Consider the following 19273-nt stretch of genomic DNA (forward strand, 5'->3'; position numbering starts at 1 on the left):
CTTTTGGGACGGATTAACACCTCCTCCAAAGTTAGAATAACCCCCTTAGTCTCTTTTTCTGATGTTTTTCTTTACCGGGACGAACCACGAAGTCAGGCCGGGTCGCGGTTGAGGCAAGCCGACTAGAATTTCCGCGGCGGGTCGGTCCCTCTCTGGGGCTTTTTTACAAAATTTGTCAAATCTTCTCCAAACTTCTGGGGCTTCACCCAGATGTTCTTTTAAGGTTATTTTGGGGTCCACAGCTCACCCCAAGGGTCCAGACGTTCTGTGATGGTCCTTGGGGGGTGCGGACTTCAACTCCCAGAATGCACCTGGCGCAAACTCCTTTTTGGCCACTGGACAGTGGTCAGCTGGTCGCTTTCTTCAGGAGTTGGTGCAGGGGACTATGGTTAGCAATTTTTCACCTGTAGCAAACAGGGAGTCCCTCCTTGAACCAGTTGAAGCCAGGCAAAGTCCTTCTTGTGGTGAAGCCCAAGTGTGCAGCTGGTGCAGTCCTTCTGAGTGCAGGTTCCAGGTGCAGGCCAGGGGCCCAGCAGGGCAGTCCTTCTTCTCCTTAAGTTCTTTCTTCTTGAAATTTGGTGGGGATCTGAGGTGTGGGGGCAGGTCTGCCAGTTTTATCCTTGCTCCTGGGTGAAAAGCAGGGGGGTCCTGGTCCTCCAATCAGGTACAGGGTCGTCCCCCTGTGATGACCACTTCCTGGGAAGTGTGGCAAAAATCCATCCCTAAAGGCAACAGTCTCTAAAAATCCAACATGGCTGAATCTGATTTTTGGAGGTTACATCTGGCTGAGCCCACTGGTGTGGCTAAAAATCATAAACACACCCCTCTCCTGCCCTCTCCTAATCTAATCAAGGGGGCACCTAGTTGTCTGGGGTTGCAGGATGTGGGGGTGTTGTTGGGTGCTCCAGATGTCCTTCTCTGCCTTTGAAGACCAGTTTGGCAGCCCTCCCCCTTCCTGCCTCACCATCTGCTGAGGGGAGATTCTCTCCCCCAAGCACATTCCTTTGTGTGAAGCCAGGCCACTTCACACCTCATCAAGGCAGCCTGGCAGAAGCTGCTGCAGGCTGGCCAATCAGAGCACAGCAGCAAAAACAATGCAGAGCTGAAATTGGCAACTTTTTAGGTAAAGTCTAAACTTTTTACCTGAACAAGTTATATTAAATCCAACAACTGGAAGTTGTGGGATTTATTACAACAATTAATTTGATACCAAATTCTTGGTATGTAACATTTAAGGAGACTTTAAAATTTAAAATAAAGTCTGCCCATTCTAGCCTATGAAGGCCATTTACTTCAATGAGGGAAAAACGAATTTGGCTGTTTTTACCTCACCAGGGCTTATAAATCTATTTTTATAAAGTCCCTGCTTATAGTTACATGGCACCCAGCCCTAGGGGCACATAGGGCACACCTTAGGGGTGACTTATATGTAAAAATAAGGTAGTTTAAGACTTTGGAAGTACCTTTAATTCCAAAGTCGAATTTGCATATAACTTTAATTTAAAAGCAGCCAGCAAGGCAGGCTTGCTTTTAAAATGACACTGGGCACCTCAGCAGTGCACCTAGGTGTGCACCACCTATGCTGTGGTCCCTAAACCTACATGCCCTACCATATACTAGGGACTTATAGGTAGGTTAACTTAGCCAATTATAATTAGCCTAATTTGCATATCCATTTTACACAGAGCACAGGCCCTGGGACTGGTTAGCAGTACCCAGGGCACCATCAAAGTCAGGAAAACACCAGCAAAAAGAGGAAAATGGGGGCAAAAAGTTATGGGGCCTCTGCAATCAGCCCTGTTTTCTCACACACGCCCTTCAGGGACTCCCGTAAATCGCAAATTTGATCTACGTGATCGATTTTCAGCATCGTCTAGACGGATCTGTAGATTTAGCAGATCAGCTTGGCATTTTGCCAGAGATGGTTCTACCGTTGCCCGAATATTCTCGAGATCAGAGACTCGTCGTTCGATATCTGTAATTCGTGAGTTAAGTTGCTGGATATTACTACAAATCAGATTCAATTGTGATTCTGTTCTCTGATTTGCGTCGTCGTGGGAAACTTTCAACGTTTTTAACTCGCTTAGTATCTGCAGAAGTAAGTTGTCCGGAGGAGCGGTAGCATTTGTCATAACTGTCGAACCCCGAGAAGGAACTCCACTTTGCCCATTAGGCCCAGAAGAAACAGTAGAAGTAGAAGTAGAAGTAGAGATGTGGTTAGAAGATTCAGTTGCTGTGCTTGCCCCACCCCTGCTGATCAACTCCTGCGCTAACAGAGAAGCTGAGTTATCCACCTGCGGAGGGGGAGTGCAGCTAACAATTGGTACAGGGTGATCTTCCTTATGATTCTTCCCACCTCCAAACAAGTGATAGAGGGGTCTAGATGAGGCTCCAATGTCTGTTGTTTGATCGCAGACAGTCTCGGAGTTCCAGTCGGGGATCGACTGAGTAAGCAATGGAGAACCTTTAAATGACCCCGGGCTAGGATCTGAATCAGATGGTGGAGCCCTTGAATCGTCAGATGGACAATCCAAGCTAAGAGGTGAGCTAGACAAGTTGGCTCCAGTGGGCGGCAAATTGAGAGGGAGAGGTGAAACAAGGCTGGAGGCTGAATCCATAACTGAAAGTAGAGGGGGCACAGAAGCCGGAGTCTTGTGCAAGTGATTATCCGAAGGTGCTGGTTGCTTCTGTTTGGTAGTACGTGTTGCTCTGGGAACTCTGGCAGCAGAGCAGCCTGCATAGTGTGGAGAACGCCCATCTTTGTACTTTTTGATGCAAACCAGTGCTGGTTTGCATCAAAAAGTATAAATATTGGCCTCAGTCTTAGGTGTGCTGGAGAATTAGACTACATCATATGCAAATGAGGTACACCCATTTAGGTCTTCACACTGACCACCGATGTTAGGTTCACTCCTCTTACGTTCTTCTGCAGCTCCATATGGGTTCTGATGAGCTGGGAATGAGGTCCCATTTTGGTATAATTCACTAGACAGTGAGTGGGAATAGTTCCTGGGCCCTACCTGTGCAATAACAAAAAATCCAATTTGGCGGCATGTGTTTGCCCTTGAAAGTTTCTGGTGTGTCAGCCTGAGGTGTGTTTAGTGAAATGAGCAGTACCCTCCTTCCGGGCTACACCAAACTGATTCCGAGACCAGATAACCCTCTCACTGAGCTTGTTCCAAAAAGGCTATTGATGGCCCTGGAACTAAGACTTCTTTTCTCCAAGCCTCCCTTTAGACATAATGATGAATGAATGGGCAGTCCTTACCCTGCTCCCCTTCAAGCTAATGGAGCTACTGAAATCTCCTCAGCTGTTCTTCCTGAGAGGGGTCACATACCTCACACCCGAGTCTTCTTGCCAAAATGCCTAAGCTATTTATGTACTCTAGAGCAGTTTTGAGGGGAAGCATTAACAAGGCCCAGCTGCTGACAGGCAGATATTAAAAAGCCTACTGGAGGTTAGGGAAAAATCTAACTTTCTAAAAGTTGGTGTTCTTTAATATTTATTATAAATCTAACTGTACAAGTGTATTGGATTTTTAAGAAAGATAAATGTAACATTTGAATAGTCTCTGCAGCTTCTCCCATACCAATGATAGCAGAATTATTCAACTTTACCAATTCTCATAGGACAGCTACTATCCCTTAGAGTGAAAAGATCTTTTGGAGGCTAGTCAATGGATATACATGTCAATACCAAATTCTCACTTTTATTTCTTTACTACTAGAAACCCTATCTTATGGCAGAAAGATCTACTTTGGGGTGACTTTTTTAATATTTAAATATAGAGGTATACAGGTAGGACTGAAGCCCTGATTTCTTTGTAAGCGCAACATATGCTGCAGTCAACAGATTACATTTAGCTTTCCATGGGTGCCATGGGTGTATCTGTATGCACCATGTAATATGGCCTTTGAGGACAATTAAATATGCCAATTGAGAATTAGCGAATGTATACATTTCCAAGGGGTCAGAGCACAATTTCCAGAGGCTCGACAGCAATGGCACACTGTACACACTCCAAAAACTCAACAATACCTTTCAACAATAAATGGGGTGATCACATAGAAAGAAAGATACGCTATACCACCAATGCCAGCTAAAAGAGGAGGACCTTAAACCATTCCCTTGGTCGTTTACATTGTCTAAGCTGAAGGAATGTGAAAAAGCCATCATCTTTCGCTTAGTCAATTCCAGTCTCACATTCTACTGTTGAGTCTTCTCCTTATAGGGAGAGGGACCATGTCAACAGTTTTGGATATTTCCTCATTGATTGACTTTAAAACTACTGCCACCCTGTCAAGCGTAGCCCCAGCCAGTAACTTTGTAGAAGGAGAGCCCTTCTCCTTCTTCTTAAACCCCATGTGGGAGAGGACTATCCCTAGCCTTCCCACAGATGCATTTCAGCAGGTGAACTGTAACACCAAGGCCAATAACATGAAGTGGCCCTTCAGGCCTCCTAGGTTAGACTTTGTCCCCAGCTTATAGTCAGCTCTGCAGAAAAGACAAGTGAACAACAGAGGCCAGTAATAGATGTCAGCATCAAGAATGAGGCCACTGGCCATTCACTAACAGCTGATTGCCTCAATCCACTGCCTTTGGTAGGTCTTCTCTCCAGCCTCTGGCCTGACACTTGGTCCTGAGGTCTCCCAGGCCTCCTAGGTTTCTCTGAGCAGGGGGGGGGGGGGCTATGGATTTAAGCTGTGATCTCTCTTTGTCTACAACCTCTGGGGTTACATCCTGCGGTGTACATATACATAGTAGTTCTAGTAGTCCAGAACTTCTAGGGTAGTCATTCAGTCCTCAGGGGGACACACTCTATCTTTGTTTGGCGGGGGTCTCCCTGGTCTGGATTTATTGACTCCTGACTCTGTGACAGCATAAGCAGATCCCCTAGGTCAAACGAGGCTTCACCAGTGTCAGTCTTAGAGTTACCTCTTTTTAAAGCAGGTAACCCCTTGGCCCTCTGTCATCCCACTATGGGTGACATGCCCCTCCATTCTCTCACCTTCCTCTTGGACCTCTGTACAATAACCTAAGGTACAGTACTCATAGAAACCTTTGAGGGCTGTCCTGGATCCTCTCACCTACGTCTTTGCTACCCATCTGTGATTGTTCACTCCCAAGGGTGTAGTCTTTGGTTAAGTGGGACCATATGACTGCACTTCACTGGGCAAATATCCCTCATGCAATCCAAATAGACCATGGACATGAGGTTGTAAAACTCCCCTCCATGGACATTTCTTAAACTACAGACCTTTTTCTAGCAGTGAACTGTTCTGGGGTAATTCATCTTTTTACCACCAAGGTCTGACTGGCACAAGTAGCCTGCAGGGTAGTGACAGGGATTCCATTCACTGTGGCCCTTTAGAAGTGATTCATACCACCCTCAAGGATCACCAGCTTACTTTCTTGATCCATGTTCCAATTGAAGGACACTAAGATATGATCAATGCCCTCCCTCTTCTGGGTAATTCTATTTCCCCAATGCTGCCCTCACCACCCATGCAAAGTCCCACTTAGGAGTACCTTTGTTTTGGGGTAGGCCTTTGTTGCCCTAAGTGTAGACAAAACACTTGCCCTTTGGAAAGGGTCTCTTTACCTGGGCTTCTTGCATTTCTATTTCCCAGAAGTGGTTTGGGACTCTTTCCTATGTTGGAATTTTGGGGCCCTAGGGAGTACTCTTTTTAAGCCTTGTTACACCCCTCCTTTTCCTGCTGTGAGTGAGCAACTCCCCCATTTGGGATCACTGCCCAGGAGTTTCTTGGACACCCTAATGCATACCTTTCCATCTGCTGCTTTCCCAATCGTCCTGGGATCAGTCAGCTTGAGTGTACTAGATGCTGGTGCAATTCTGAAGAACAAGTGCTCAGGATGTGGTGCTACTATAAAGTATTTAATGGAGTTGTCCAACTAATACCTTTTCATGGCATTGCAGGAGGGACTTCCCATACACCAAATAGTGCAACATGTAGAACTGCAGAAAAATGAAGAAATTACTATGTAGGAAATCGGGTTATTGGTTGAGTGGGTTGGAAGTCCCACTCAGGCAACAATCACAATCCGTGTCATGGTGAACAACAAGAGTCATTAAATTAACCTGTGCTTAACCTTCTGGTAGCTTGGCATGAAGAAGTCAGGCTTAACTTAGAGGAAATGTGTAAAGTATCTATGTAACACACACATAGTAATAAAGTGAAAGCACACAACAAGAAAAATACCAAACCAATTTAGAAAAATAAAGGAAGTGTTATAAATAAAATGATACCAGAACAACAAAAATCCAATTAGTAGAACTGGAGCTATTCAATTGTACAGTTTTAAGTAGATATTACACCTAAAAGCACAAAGCTCCACTCGTAGTCATCTAGTTGTGCTGGACCAGGGAAAAGTCAAAAGTTCAGGCTGACCATGATTGAGCATGGGTTGGATACAGGGACCAGGTTAGTCCAACTGAAAAGGTTACCTTCTCAAAGTGGCAGAAGAGGTCACAAGAAGAAGGAGAGTGTTGTAGAGGCTCTTCTCTGTAGGATACAGAGAAGGTTTGGGGATGTGAATGGTTGCTGCTTCCCATTGATGGACACAAAGGGCTGTCATTGCTGAAGCAGGAAGTGTAGGGATTGCATTGCTGGTTGTCGCTGAAGGTTGCTGTAATGGGAAGAGCAAATTGTCACCAGAGCTTCCCATTGGCAGTCTTGGCACAAAGGAGTCCATTCATGGTTGCAAAGAGCCCAAATGTCAGTATTGCAGGTCCAAGCAGGCCCAGTTATAGTAGGTCAGCCTGGCAGTTGTAGAGAGGCCTCTGGAGCTTTTTACTTCCCCATAGCTCAAACAGGATGTCAGTCAAGTTACCCTTGAAGCACTCAGGTTAGTCTGCAATGAAGGTAAGCAGGTCTAGTGTTCCTTCTCAGACAGCAAAGCATTCCTCTAGCTGCAGGGCAGCCCTTCTTTTGCAATGTCCATGGGTCAAGAAGTGCTCTGAAGACTGGCTCTGGAGGTCACATATTTAAATCTGGTGCTAGTTTTTGATGTGGGGGATTCCCTATTGTATAACCACCTTTGGTTCTGGGAAGTTCTTTCCCTTCCTCTTTCAAGGCTCCAAGAAATGTGGGGAGACACAAGCCAGGACAGACTAGGTGCCAGATTCCTTAGTGTGTGAGGCAGAGTCCTTTGAAGGGCAAGTGCGGCTGAGGCAAGCTCCTTCCAGTCATCCTGCTAGGATGGCCCATTCTATTAACACCTAAGCCCCTTTTGTTGGAAGAAATACATAAATCCCAGTTGCAGAGCCATTCACAGTCATATGATCCAGGACACTGGCAGAAGGAACAAATGGTTAGGACAGGAAAATGGCAGCTTTGTAGAAGTGGCATTTTCAGAATTCTGCCTTAAAATCTAACTCAACCAATGAAGAGAGTTTTATATTGCAATTCATTTAAGTGCAAACACCATATCTGTATATGTTTCCAATCCGAAGTTATCACTTATTAAATGTAATAAGGTAACCCAATGTTGGTGAGTGGAAGAGATGGGCCTTACAACAGTTAAAAATGCCTGTGGGAGATATTCACTACAAGGACAAATAAACCGTGCACATATAGCCTACTTTTTAAATAGAATAAATCCAAAACTTACTATAAGTCAAATATAACTGAATTGAATCGAATTAAATTGGAGTGGTTAATCGGGGAAAGACAGATAAAGAGAGACCTAGAGAGGAAGAAAAAGAGAGAGACGAAAGAGCCTGTAATAGAAATAGATACAAAGGAGAGAGATGAAAGAGAAGAGAAGTAGATATAAGGGACAGATGAAACCGATGAAGGAGAAGATGAGCAGATGAGATTAAGGGAAAGCAAGAGAGAAGGAGCAATTAAGAGAGAAAAAATTAGAGAGACGGATGAGTAGATCGAGACAAGGCAGACACTGCACAAGCCTTTATAACAGAAAGCATCTGCACAAGATTGCCTCAGCATACCTCGAAATTCGAAAAAATCCACTTTATAAAAAGATTTCTTACCCACTAATTCTACAGAAACGTTACAGTGTTTAACAAAGTGAGAAGGCTGTAAGGCATAATATGTTACCCTCATATCCTTTCAGTAGATAATCATAATTTGTTCACTTTCTATCATGCCTTAGACATAATTTAAAAGACTTCAAACAATAGTCCTGTAGCTCACTCTGGAAGGTTAACTAATGGGTGAGAGCTCACGCTTCTTTTCAATTCCGTAGCTTTTGTAATATACCCAGCCTGAAGGGGAAAACTCGTAACCGTGTCATTTTAATAATAATATGCTAATTCCCTCCAGTCACCTTGACATGATGAGACAACAACTTTTGCGATCATGACTGCAATGTAATTTTCTTTTCACGAGCATCGTTTCAAAAACTTTAATCAACTAAGGCACCCCGCTCCCTTCTCACATGCAGCTGTAAACTAACTAATAGTACCTGGTCCAAAGCTGGGGAGCACAGTCAAAACTCAAGTGAGAAGAAAATCTTAATAAAGACAAAATAAACATCTATTGTTACGTCGCCAACAAAATCATTTTACTTTTTTACCGTGACACTTCTGACAGAACCACTAAGCTTTCATTATCGTTAGTAGCGCCTAAGAGACTGGATAAAGAATCAAATTGTAATCAACAAATCCATATTGCACGTTCGATCATAGCTGCCAGCGGACAGATTAATTCAGTAAAATTACAGTGAAATCATACTCATATAATGGTGTATGGTCATTATTCCTGGATTTATTTACACCTCACGGTGACCACTTTTAACAAAGTGCTTTCAGTGCAGCTGTGTGATCAGCAGAAGAAAAAGGCACACAGAGAAAAGATACAAAACACATGCCATGACAGTAATGAAAAGAATAAAGTAAATGATTGAAAAAAGCCCAGCGTTCAGGGATCCTTGCTTGGCAGAGACCAATTAGACAGCTTTAAAAATGATTAGTTGAGATAGCCCTTTTAAAACTGTTCATGTTTCACACGCATCGGCATAGATATCCTGTATTTTATGCATATAATGAAGATTCCATGATGGAGATTAGAAGACGAATCTGCAGATTCAGCATGTCTAATGAAAGTCTCAAGAAAGGGGTGAATCCAAAGCTTTGGCTCAGGCTGCATTCCTGGTTATGTAAGGGCTGCAAAGCCAGGATTTGATACTGTGAACTAGTAAATAGGCGGGGGTACGATTACTTGTATATATTACTTTATTTATACATTAATTTGTTACGGACATGATTGTACACGGAAGAGAAGAGAAAGAAGGGCGGAAGGGTAGTTAGTTTATCTTGAAGATGTTCTCGAAAGAGTGTTGAGACAGCAAATAAATTTAGTATCTAAATTGTTGTCTGTAAAGTAGCATTTTTAGAATTTTCTTGAGGAGGCTAAAATCTGCTGTGAATCTCACGCCCAATACAAGAAATTCCTGAGAAATGCTTCACAGTGTTCAGTAATGTGATGGTCGAACATGAGGGTGCAGGTTTTAAGCATAGGCGCTAGTGCTTAATTTTCTGATCTCTGATTTTTCCAATAGCTCTAATGGAATAGTCCTTTAGGATATTCAGTGGAGAAGAAAGGTAGCTTGATCCAGACTATGGCCCTCATTCTGACCTTGGCGGGCGGCGGAGGCCGCCCGCCAAAGTCCCGCCGTCAGGTTACCGTTCCGCGGTCGACCGCGGCGGTAATTCTGACTTTCCCGCTGGGCTGGCGGGCGGTCGCCTTCAGACCGCCCGCCAGCCCAACGGGAAAGAGGCTTCCACGATGAAGCCGGCTCGGAATCGAGCCGGTGGAGTGGAAGCTGTGCGACGGGTGCAGTTGCACCCGTCGCGTATTTCACTGTCTGCGCAGCAGACAGTGAAATACATGTAGGGGCCCTCTTACGGGGGCCCCTGCAATGCCCATGCCAGTGGCATGGGCACTGTAGGGGCCCCCAGGGGCCCCGCGACCCCCCCCTACCGCCATCCGGATCTCGGCGGTCGGACCGCCGGGATCTGGATGGCGGTAGGGGGGGTCGGAATCCCCGCGGCGGTGCAGCAAGCTGCGCCGCCGTGGAGGATTCAATGGGGCGGCGGTACACTGGCGGGAGCCCGCCAGTGGTGCCTGTCCGACCGCGGCTTTACCGCCGCGGTCGGAATCCCCATTGGAGCACCGGCGGCCTGTCGGCGGTGCTCCCACGGTCCTCCGCCCTGGCGGTCTTTGACCGCCAGGGTCAGAATGACCGCCTATATTTGGAAGCCAATGGAGCTCTTTCAAGTGGGGTGCATTGTGGACCTGCATAGAAGAGTGGAAGAAGAGCTCAGTACTTGCTGTTGTGCTTTTTACATTCGGACAAAATGATTTGTGGCTAGATGTTAATTATGGGTTTCATATCAGTGTGTTGTTAGGAAATTTACAATATCCTTTTTCTTATCAAATAGTAGGAAATGGGCACCTTTCATATGCCTCCTTGACGGCAGCTTTACTTCCAGGATTGTGTTACAAGTGTAACATATATCATTTTAAAAGGGGAAGCTAATGTGTGGGGTGTGCTGTTGGGTCGAATATTTGTTATGACCCTTTCAGAACAATGCTAAGTTAGGATTATCCAAATTTAGACCCATATTCACACTTTTTGTAGCAAAAATGCGCAAATGCAGTTTTGTGGCAAAAAGTATAGCGCCGGCTTTTGTCATTCCAAAGCGCTATCCAGACGCAAAATTTATGGAATGCCACAAGCCAGCGCTCAGGTTGGGTTAGAGTCAGAAAAATTGACGTTAGCCGGGTGGGTGTGGCAGAATGGGTGAATGGGGTTTTGGGTAAAAAAATGACACTAGGCGGCTTAGAGGCAAAAAAAAAATTCCGTTAACCAGCCTAGCATAATTTGCTCATGCAAAACCATCCATACCGCATGACCCCTGTCTTATGAAAGACAGGAGTCATGCTGACTACCCCAATGGCCAGCACAGGGGACCAGGGTCCCCTGGGCATGGCCATTGAACTCACCCATGCAGGGGGGGCCAGGTCAGAGCCTCCAATGGCACTTACATTTTTTTTAATACTTACCTATACTTACCCTATTTACCTGAGATGGGGTCCCCCATCCTCTGGTGTCCCTCTGGTGTGGGTGTAAGTGTTCCTGAGGCTTGGGGTGGGCTCATTCCATGGTGTTTCACCATGGAAATGGGTCCACAGGTCCCCCCCCCAGTGGTGGATGGAAGGGGAAGCCCTTGCCCTTCCACCCCCGACACCCCCAAACCTCCCATGATGAGGCCTCCTCCATCACGCTGGAAGCTCAGCTTCTAGCTTGATCGCAAGAGAAATGCAAAGCATTTCTCTTGCGATCACGTGGAGGAGGCCAGAGTGGCTTCAAAGGGAAGGGAAGGAATTTCCTTCCCTTTGAAGTCTCTCTGAGCGTTTCAAAAGCCAGATTGCAAGCAATCCGGCTTTTAAAATACCCACTAGACACCAGGGATATTTTTTTTTAAATTAGAAACTGGCATAAGGGAGAGACCCCTTGGGCAAGGGTCGCTCCCAGGGGGGGCATTTTTTTGGAAGGCCTTCCACTAGACACCAGGGAGTTTTTTTTTTTTTACGTGAATTTCATGCAAGGGGAGCGACTCCTTAGGCAAGGGTCGCTCCCCTGGCGGGCAAATTTATTTTAGGCCATTTCTATTGTTATTATGCCGATCTGCCCCCAAGGGGGGGGCAGAAACCTCTAGGCGCCAGGGCATTATTTTTTTTTGTTGTTGTTTTTTTGTTTGTTTGTTTTTTTAGAGATGGGGAGCGACCCATTCAGCAAGGGTCGCTCCCCTGGGGGGAAAATTGTATTAAGACCATTTCTGCCCCCCTTGGAGGCAGATCAGCCGATTTTAGGTCAATCTGCCCCCAAGGGGGCATAAACCACTAGGCAACCGGGATTTTTTTTTTGCGTCAATGTCACGCAAGGGGAGCGACCCCATAGGCAAGGGTCGCTCCCAGAGGGGCTGGGGGGGCAAATATATTTTAGGCTATTTCTGCCCCTCCGGGGGCAGATCAGCCTATTGTTATTAGGCCGATCTGCCCCGGGGTGGGCAGAAACCTCTAGACGCCAGAGCACATTTTTTTGTGTTTTTTGTTTGTTTGTTTGTTTTGTTTTTTTAGAGATGGGGAGCGACCAATTAGGCAAGGGACGCTCCCCTGGGGGGCAAATTGTATTTAGACCATTTCTGCCCCCCTTGGGGGCAGATCGGCCGATTTTAGGTCAATCTGCCCCCAAGGGGGCAGAAACCACTAGGCACCGGGTATTTTATTTTTTGCGCCAATGTCACGCAAGGGGAGCGACCCCGTAGGCAAGGGTCGCTCCTGGGTTCGGGGGTTGGGGGTGTGGGGGGGCAAATCTATTTTAGGCCATTTCTTGGGGCCGGGTGAGCTAGAGGCCAAAATCCACAGGTAGGCACTTTGTAAAAAACACCTCTGTTTTCTGTGAAAAAATTTGATGTGTCCACGTTATGTTTTGGGCCATTTCATTTCGTCGGCGCTGGGCCTACCCACACAAGTGAGGAAATTTGTGGCTCCTCTCAGATTCCAGAACTTTCTGTCACCGAAATGTGAGGAAAACATGTTTTTTTAGCCAAATTTTGAGGTTTACAAACGATTCTGGGTAACAGAACCTGGTCAGAGCCCCACAAGTCACCCCATCCTGGATTCCCCTAGGTCTCTAGTTTTCAAAAATGCACAGGTTTGGTAGTTTCCCTACGTGCCGGCTGAGCTAGAGGCCAAAATCTACAGGTAGGCACTTTGCAAAAAACACGTCTGTTTTCTGTCAAAAATTGTGATGTGTCCACGTTGTGTTTTGGGGCATTTCCTGTCGCGGGCGCTAGGCCTACCCACACAAGTGAGGTATCATTTTTATCGGGAGACTTGGGGGAATGCTGCATGGAAGGAAATTTTTGGCCCCTCTCAGATTCCAGAACTTTCTGTCACTGAAATGTGAGGAAAACATGTTTTTTTTAGCCCAATTTTGAGGTTTGCAATGGATTCTGGGTAACAGAACCTGGTCAGAGCCCCACAAGTCACCCCATCTTGGATTACCCTAGATCTCTAGTTTTCAAAAATGCACAGGTTTGGTAGGTTTCCCTAGGTGCCGGCTGAGCTAGAGGCCAAAATCTACAGGTAGGCACTTTGTAAAAAACACCTCTGTTTTCTGTCAAAAATTGTGATGTGTCCATGTTGTGTTTTGGGGCATTTCCTGTCACAGGCACTAGGCCTACCCAGACAAGTGAGGTATCATTTTTATCGGGAGACTTGGGGGAACGCTGGGTGGAAGGAAATTTGTGGCTCCTCTCAGATTCCAGAACTTTCTGTCACCGAAATATGAGGGAAACATTTTTGTTTATCCCAATTTTGAGGTTTGCAAAGGATTATGGGTAACAGAACCTGGTCAGAGCCCCACAAGTCACTCCATCTTGGATTCCCCTAGGTCTCTAGTTTTCAAAAATGCACAGGTTTGGTAGGTTTCACTAGGTGCCGGCTGAGCTAGAGGCCAAAATCTACAGGTAGGCACTTTGCAAAAAACAACTCTGTTTTCTGTCAAAAATTGTGATGTGTCCATGTTGTTTTTTGGGGCATTTCCTGTCGCGGCGCTAGGCCTACCCACACAAGTGAGGTATCTTTTTTATCAGGAGACTTGGGGGAACATAGAATAGCAAAACAAGTGTTATTGCCCCTTGTCTTTCTCTACATTTTTTCCTTCCAAATATCAGAGAGTGCATAAAAAGACGTCTATTTGAGAATGTCCTGTAATTCACATGCTAGTATGGGCATCCCGGAATTCAGAGATGTGCAAATAACCACTGCTCCTCAACACCTTATCTTGTGCCCATTTTGGAAATACAAAGGTTTTCTTGATAGCTATTTTTCACTCTTTATATTTCAGCAAATGAATTGCTGTATACCCGGTATAGAATGAAAACCCACTGCAGGGTGCAGCTCATTTATTGGCTCTGGGTACCTAGGGTTCTTGATGAACCTAAAAGCCCTATATATCCCCACAACCAGAAGAGTCCAGCAGACGTAACGGTACATTGCTTTAAAAAATCTGACATTGCAGGAAAAAGTTACGGAGTAAAATGTAGAGAAAAATTTATGTTTTTTTACCTCAATTTCAATATTTTTTTTTTTCAGTTGTTATTTTCTGTAGGAAACCCTTGTAGGATCTACACAAATTACCCCTTGCTGAATTCAGGATGTTGTCTACTTTTCAGAAATGTTGCGGGTTCTGGGATCCAGCATTGGTCTCATGCCCATTTCTGTCAATGACTGGAAGGAGGGTGAAAGCACAAAAAATCGTTAAAATGGGGTATGTCCCAGTAAAATGCTAAATTTGTGTTAAAAAATTGGTTTTCTGATTCAAGTCTGCCTGTTCCTGAAAGGTGGGAAGCTGATGATTTTAGCACCGCAAACCCTTTGTTGATGCCATTTTCAGGGAAAAAACCACAAGCCTTCTTCTGCAGCCACTTTTTCCCATTTTCTCGAAAACAACGAAATTTTCACTGTATTTTGGCTAATTTCTTGGATTCCTTCAGGGTAACCCACAAAAGTCTTGGTACCTCTAGAATCCCCAGATTGTTGGAAAAAAAGGACACAAATTTGGCTTGGTTAGATTATGTGGACAAAAAGTTATGAGGGCCTAAGCGCGAACTGCCCCAAATATTCAAAAAAAGGCCTTGCACAAGAGGGGGAAAAGGCCTGGCAGCGAAGGGGTTAAATAATGGTGCAAAGCAAGCCATTATTTAGCCCTTCCTCCCACCTGTGCATCATTTTAGCATGTGGAATAAGTATAGGGTTATGGGGTAAGCACCATTTCTTAGATGGGAATGCCTACCTTGCATCTCATTGATACAAGATAGGTGCACAAATCCCCAAAATGGTGCTAACTCCAATATTTTTACGCTAGATGTGTCTAGCATCAAAATATAAATATGTAGATAAGTTTGCACCAAATTTGCATATAAAGATGATGCAAATTCAGTGCAAACATAGTATAAATTTACATCTCAGAGTATTTGGGAGGCAGTAAATTGAAAGACTGGTCATATAAATTGAGTTGTATATCAGAAACATAAATTTGGAAAAGTGTACACTGTCTCTCAAATAACATGCTTGAGTTTGGGGTGACGATTATGCTTAAAAGGAAAGTGTATAGAGCTGAGCATTGTGACCAAGTGTGTGGTGGTGTACTGTATCAGACACTGCTGACACCCAAAATAATGAGCAAGGTAGGTTGATTGACATGCAGGACTTTCTCAAGATCATTTTGTAAATTAGATATGTATTTTCATACGCATTGTCTACATGCAACAATGTATTGGTTTAGATAATCCTGTAGTTCAATTTTACATTTCTTCAATGACCCTGGAAGGAAGAGTGAATTAAAAACAGGATCATAATTTGGACCTCAAAACTTCTCATTGTCACAGTTGAGGAGAACAAATGCATGCTGGCAGTGATATTTATGCTGGATTCCACTGGGGGAGAATTTATTTTATCAGAATGGTTCCACTGGTGTGTTGTTCCTTGATAGCGAGGCTTGACAATAAAAAGTGGCAAATTTACAAGAAAGTGGTGCATCAGCCCTGATCGCCACTTTTCTTGCTTTCCCGTACTGCCACCTAATGACACCATGGTTGCAGCGTACAGCACACCGTGACGGTCATTAGCTCAATAGCTACAACATTTTTGACGCTATTGTGGGGCGTTGCTGCACGAGCGCCAAAAATATTCGCCCATAGGTCTTTTTAATGCCTGCTTTGGGCAGGCGTTAAAAATGATGGGAAAATGGCGTAGTGAAATGTCATAAAATTCACTGCTACGTTTTTCGAGCCTCCCTGCATCGGGACCCCCTCCCTTGCTTATATTATGCCTGATTGTTAGAAATGGGGTCTTTGGTTGGCAGTCAGGTTACCCCCTGTTCAAGCAAGGACCCTCACTCTAGTCAGGGTAAGTCACACACATTCCAAATTATCCTGTGCCCACCCTCTGGTAGCTTGGCACTGAGCAGTCAGGCTTAACTTAGAAGGCAATATGTAAAGTATTTGTGCAATAAATCATACAATAACACAATATAGCACCACAAAAATACACCACACAGTTTTCAGAAAAATATATAATATTTATTTGGATATTTGCAGGTCAAAACGATAAAAGATGCAATAAGAAATTGTAGGGATCTCACTGAAAAGTGATATAAAGGGGGTTATTCCAACTTTGGAGGAGGTGTTAATCCGTCCCAAAAGTGACGGAAAAGTGACGGATTTACCACCAGCCGTATTACGAGTCCATTATATCCTATGGAACTCGTAATACGGCTGGTGGTATATCCGTCACTTTACCGTCACTTTTGGGACGGATTAACACCTCCTCCAAAGTTGGAATAACCCCCAAAGTGTCTTAAGTCTTTTAAAAAGCAAACAAAGGCCCTCATTCTGACTTTGGCGGGCGGCGGAGGCCGCCCGCCAAAGTCCCGCCGTCAGGTTACCGTTCCGCGGTCGAAAGACCGCGGCGGTAATTCTGACTTTCCCGCTGGGCTGGCGGGCGGCCTGCTAGCGGGAAAGAGGCTTCCACGATGAAGCCGGCTCGGAATCGAGCCGGCGGAGTGGAAGCTGTGCGACGGGTGCAGTTGCACCCGTTGCGTATTTCACTGTCTGCGCAGCAGACAGTGAAATACATTTAGGGGCCCTCTTACGGGGGCCCCTGCAATGCCCATGCCAGTGGCATGGGCACTGCAGGGGCCCCCAGGGGCCCCGCGACCCCCCCTACCGCCATCCGGATCCCGGCGGTCCGGATGGCGGTATGGGGGGTCGGAATCCCCTCGGCGGCGCAGCAAGCTGCGCCGCCTTGGAGGATTCAATGGGGCGGCGGTACACTGGCGGGAGCCCGCCAGTGTTGCCGGTCCGACCGCGGCTTTACCGCCGCGGTCGGAATCCCCATTGGAGCACCGCCGGCCTGTCGGCGGTGCTCCCGCGGTCCTCCGCCCTGGCGGTCTTTGACCACCAGGGTCAGAATGACCGCCAAAGTCTCTTTCAAGCACAAAGTACCTGGTTGGAGTGAAAAATCTCCGCAAAGGGCCACAGAGGAGGAGATGCGTGGAAAAATGGTGTGTGCGTCGGTTTTGCCCCTTCACACACAGACTTGCATCGTTATTTTCCACGCGGGAAGATGTTGCATCGATTTCCGGTGCGCAGACGGTTCTCCTCTTCGGGTTGCGGGGTTTTCAGATGCCCCGTGGTCTGTGCGTGGAATCCTGGGCTTGTTGACCGGCTACGCGTCGTTCCGGTGGGCGATACGTGGAATTTTCTCCCTCACTGAAGGTGCTGCGTCGATTTCCCCTCTGGAAGTCAGGCGGTGTTGTCCAGGCGGGCTGTGCGTCGAAGTTCCGGTCACACCGCAGGCGCCGCATAGATTTTTTCCTCGCGAAGTCGAGCAGCGTCTTTCCGGTTCGGCGTGCAGTGAATTTTTCACCACGGAACAAGTTGTGCATCTAATTTTTTGACGCACAAGGAGTCCAGTTGCAAGAGAGAAGTCTTTTTGGTCCTGAGACTTCAGGGAACAGGAGGCAAGCTCTATCCAAGCCCTTGGAGAGCACTTCTGCAACAAAGCAAGAGAGCAGCAAGACAGCAGGGCAACAGTAAGGCAGCAGTCCTCTGTAAAAAGCAGTCAGGTGAGTCCTTTAGGCAGCCAGGCAGTTCTTCTTGTCAGGGTGCAGGTTCTGGTTCAGGTTTCTTCTCCAGGAAGTGTCTGAGGTGGTAGGGCAGAGGCCCTGTTTCATACCGAAATGTGCCTTTGAAGTGGGGGAGACTTCAAAGAGTAGCTTAGAAGTGCACCATGTCCCCTTTCAGTTCAATCCTGTCTGCCAGGGTCCAAGTAGGGGGTGTGGCAGTCCTTTGTGTGAGAGCAGGCCCTCCACCCTCCCAGCCCAGGAAGACCCATTCAAAATGCAGATGTATGCAAGTGAGGCTGAGTACCCTGTGTTTGGGGCGTGTCTGAGTGAATGCACAAGGAGCTGTCAACTAAACCCAGCCAGACGTGGATTGTAAGGCACAGAAAGATTTAAGTGTAGAGAAATGCTCACTTTCAAAAAGTGGCATTTCTAAAATAGTAATATTAAATCCAACTTCAGCAGTCAGCAGGATTTTGTATTACCATTCTGGCCATACTAAATATGACCTTCCTACTCCTTTCAGATCAGCAGCTACCACTTCAACAATGTATGAGGGCAGCCCCAATGTTAGCCTATGAAGGGAGCAGGCCTCACAGTAGTGTAAAAACGAATTTAGGAGTTGTACACTACCAGGACATGTAAACTACACAGGTACATGTCCTGCCTTTTAGCACCCTGCTCTAGGGGTTACCTAGGGCACACATTAGAGGTGACTTATATGTAGAAAAAGGGGAGTTTTAGGCTTGGCAAGTACTTTTAAATGCCAATTCGAGGTGACAGTGAAACTGCACACACAGGCCTTGCAATGGCAGGCCTGAGACAAGGTAAAGGGGCTACTAAAGTGGGTGGCACAAACAGTGCTGCAGGCCCACTAGTAGCATTCAATCTACAGGCCCTGGGCACATATAGTGCACTCTACTATGGACTTATAAGTAAATCAAATAGTCCAATTTGGTGTGATCCAATGTTACCATGTTTAAAGGGAGAGAGCATATGCACTTTAGCACTGGTTAGCAGTGGTAAAGCGTGCAGCGTCTAAAAACCAGCAAAAACAGTGTCCAAAAAGTGGAGGGAGGCAGGCAAAAAGTTAGAGGTGACCACCCTAAGGCTGTCTGGTCTAACACTGATGCAGTCATAATGTTGCACAACGAGTTGCAAAGTGGCGGAATGCAAGGATTGCTCCACTTTGTAAATCTGCCACAGGGAAAAGGTCACCTTAGCGCAAGAAAAAATGAAGCTTGGGCTACCCAGGGTGATACAAGGGGCTTGTAAATATGCATCAAAGGCTAAATGGTCATGTCACAGTGCTTCACACAGTAGCAGTATTATGTGGCTGTTGGGTGTGCTGTTGTCAGTAAGGCACTGCTCCTGATAATGATTTCAAAGTTGAAGTGGTAGCGCTAATATTAATAGCTTGCTTCTATGTATACTCCTTAATTCCACGTTTTAAACTTTAAAGCTCTAATAATAATCACATGTGCCACTATTACCCAATGGAATGTGCTCGATGCATGGTCTAAAAAGGATGACAAGTGTGCTGCCTTTGGCAGAATTCAAATTGGTACCTTGAAAACACGTTCCGAAGTC

This window comes from Pleurodeles waltl, chromosome 1_2, assembly GCF_031143425.1.
Source record: "Pleurodeles waltl isolate 20211129_DDA chromosome 1_2, aPleWal1.hap1.20221129, whole genome shotgun sequence".
Lineage (NCBI taxonomy): Eukaryota > Metazoa > Chordata > Amphibia > Caudata > Salamandridae > Pleurodeles > Pleurodeles waltl.